The 3304-nt window shown below is 43.4% G+C and overlaps 1 long non-coding RNA gene across 1 annotated transcript; it reads right to left on the bottom strand.

Moving 5' to 3' along the window:
• Positions 1-1293: 1293 nt before the first annotated feature.
• LOC112155554 lies at positions 1294-3127 on the bottom strand. The gene is made up of 3 exons (XR_002920808.2): positions 2153-3127; positions 1643-2022; positions 1294-1572 (listed from the first exon to the last, which is right to left on the bottom strand). It is a non-coding gene; the product is annotated as an uncharacterized LOC112155554 (long non-coding RNA).
• Positions 3128-3304: the final 177 nt, after the last annotated feature.

Genomic DNA, 3304 nt, shown 5'->3' with positions numbered 1-3304 from the left:
CCAGCAGTAGGTGGATCTAGGGCAGATTCAGATCAGGGGAAGCCTGTCGTTCTTTCATAGATGCATGTAAAGATTTCCTGCAGGTTGAGCTCTGTGATGAAAACGAGACAAATGTTATAATTGTGGTGATTCTCCTGCTCTTTTTGGCACGTAAAAACTCAATCACACTTTCAGAGATTTTACCAATCTTGGTATAAAACGTTCAGCTTGTTCAGGACATTTCTGCTTGAATTTTTGGCTTTCATAAACTTCCTTTATTTTGAAATATTGAGCAGAATTTGCCCCATAGGAAATTAATGAGAAAGTATTAAAATTTTAAAATTTTCAGTAGATTAGCAACAAGCCTTTAAATATATCATGGGCTGTGTTTTCATCTTTTATAGTCATTTTCAAAAAAAAAAAATTAGCTAATATTTTAGCAACATGCTAACACTTTGGCTAATTTTATGCGCTAATTTAGAGTTTAGCATCTATTTTAGCAACGGGCTTATGTTTTTGCTGAGGAATTTTAGGCTTTTTTGGAGTTTAGCTAGTAGGATATTTGAGAAATGTGCTAGCTTTTTTGTCTAATTTATTATCTACTGAGGTTTTTTATGCTAAATTGATGTTTAGCTAACATTTTAGCTACATGCTAATGTGTTTGACTAATATGTCATCTACTGAGGTTTTCATAGGCTAATTCATATTTTTTCTATTACAGTTACAGCCTCGTTTTTGACTAATTTAATTTACTAAGGAATTTTAGGCTATTTTCGCGTTTAGCTAGTATTTTAGCAGCGAGCTAGGTTTTTTGGCTAAATTGTCATCTACTGAGGTTGTTTGGGCTAATTTAGAGGTTTTTATGGGCTAATTTATATTTTAGCTTTCTATTATAGTTCCAGACTCATTTTTGACTAATTTAGTTTACTGAGGAATTTTAGCGTTTAACTAGTATTTTAGCAGAGAGCTAGCTTTTTTGGCTAAATTTTCATCTACTGAGTTTTTTGGGCTAAATTGGAGTTTAGCTCATATTTAAGCAACACACTAAACGTTTTTGCAAAATTGGCATGTAGTGAGGATTTTTCAGCCATTTTACTGCCAATTTTTCAGAAACTTAGGCCAACTTCAGCGCTCTTTCATAGTTCTTTACTGAAATTTCCAGTTTCAACAAATAAAGTAAATTGCGTCACCTTTTTCAGCATAAAACTTCAGCATCTTCAGCGACTACTTTCAGCAAAAGCATTAACACTAGCAGGTAATGCAGCTTCTCTAGTTGTTTATTTGCGTCTGTTGAGCGGCCCGTCACTGCCGCTTCACTGATCTGTCTGCAGAGCAATGATAATGCAGACAGCGCCTCACGGAAGTATGTGGCATCGAACAGGTTCACGCATGCGACTGTGTGTGTAAAGCACGCCCAAAAATGTTTATTCTTATGTCGCATTAAACACAAACGCTTGCGTGTGCACATTCCGGCCCCGGCTGCTTCGGTGGGCCTCTCCCAGCCAGATGGATGGTCTCAGCCGTGGTCGGGGAGGTGACAGCTGGTTGGCCCGACCTTTCTTGGCCGTAGGTCTGACCCCCTCCCCTCTGAACCTGCATCATGGAAACTCCTGGAGAAATCAATGATGCTTTAATGAAACGTCCTGATGAGAGGACTTCTAACCTGCGATTAGCTGCTGGTAGAATTAGGTCTTTTTAGTGGCTGTAAAACAGGCTTTACTGGAGTAAAGCTGTGGCACCAGCATGTCACGCTTCACAGGGAAGTCAAAAACCTCATTAGTCGAACTCCACGTGTCGTCAGCAAATCTTCGTTTCACTTCTTGGCCTATAAAATGGCCTCAGCTTCACGGTCATCCTGTTCCGGAGTCTGCATGTGCGCTGGCGATGCGCTGGGGGTCTGCATTTCCAGCTTCCATTCAGCCGGCTTCTGCAGGACAGAGATGATAAACCCAGCCTGTGTTAATGAGACAGCTCTGCAGGGATGGGAGGAACACACACGGAGCGGCTCAGGAGACGTCTGCCGGCCTCCCAAAGGTAATTCCCCTAAATGAAAAGCAGACTGCATGTTAGTCATTGTTGCATCAAGGGGGTGAGGATGAATAGTGATGGGATTGTGTTGCAGCACACCTCCCGCCATGTGCTCTTATTACCAGGCAGAGATGAGCAGAGGTACCTTGTTCAGACGCTCCCCGCTGATGCTCTCCTCCTTTACCCAATTATCCTTGACTGCAAGGACTTGTGTTTGGAATCGATGCTCCGTCCCATTGAGGCCTTTTCATTTTTCAGATCAAGCTCTCGTTTCCTCCCAAGGACGCCAGCAGAACTGGAAGTTTCTCGTCCATCTGGGAGAAATTAGGGACACATGGAAGAGGCTCATTTGAGGTTCTTGTTAGCTCACCTGGCGCTTTAAGTGGGGCCATTAATACCGAGCTACTTAAAATATGAGTTTCACACGTGTCTGTTTCTCAGAGAAAGACACGGCGTCCCACCGGCCGTCACCATCGACAGTGACCCAAGCACAGATCCGCTTTCCAGATGTCGGGCGCCGCATCCCGTCGAAACACCTCTGCAGGCCGCTGTCCGGCCATAAATCACCGCCCGCCCGTGACAGACAGACGGACGGACAGACGACGATGCATAAGTCACATGCCTGATTCGTGAGCTCAGCTCTTCAATATCGTCAGAGCACATGTAAAACAATTAGCTGTTAACTCCCACAACCCCTTCATGCAACCCGGTTGGGAGCCTGTGGGGGACAGTTAAACTTCAGAAGATTGATGTGGTTTTATGTGTTGTTTTTGGATGAGAGCACACCTAAGTTGCTGTGCAGTGTTAGCAACAGTTCAGGGCTTTGCCTGGTGCTGTAACCAGGCTGTCTGAAGGTTGTCAGGTTGAGCAGATGTCTGATAAAATGCGGCGCTCTCATCCGTCTAATACAAACAAGTCGCGTGCCAAAAGCTCGTATTAATCTCTGTAAAGCGCAAGGCCGTGTTTTCCATCCTCCATAATGAAGCGAAGTGTTGCACGGTTATTCATGCTCTGTGCATAAACACACCTGCAACCGTTTCTGCTATTGGATTAGGCCAGGGGTGTCAAACTCAATCGCACAGGGGGCCAAAATCCAAAACACACCCTAGGTCGCAGGTCGAACAGGAAAACATTTATTGAACACTCAAACTAGATTTTTAAAACCATAACTTTTGACATAATTATGAACTAGATAGCATTACCTGGAATAATGCTAGTGTGAATGCTGTGAGCTGAATTTGGCCGCTGAAGATGCTGAATAGCTGAAAACACTGAAGCTGATAGTCAGCTAAAATTT

Source organism: Oryzias melastigma, linkage group LG21 (genome assembly GCF_002922805.2).
Source record: "Oryzias melastigma strain HK-1 linkage group LG21, ASM292280v2, whole genome shotgun sequence".
NCBI lineage: Eukaryota > Metazoa > Chordata > Actinopteri > Beloniformes > Adrianichthyidae > Oryzias > Oryzias melastigma.
The sequence above is the reverse complement of the archived record's forward strand: the minus strand, read 5'-3'. Positions and strand labels throughout refer to the sequence as shown.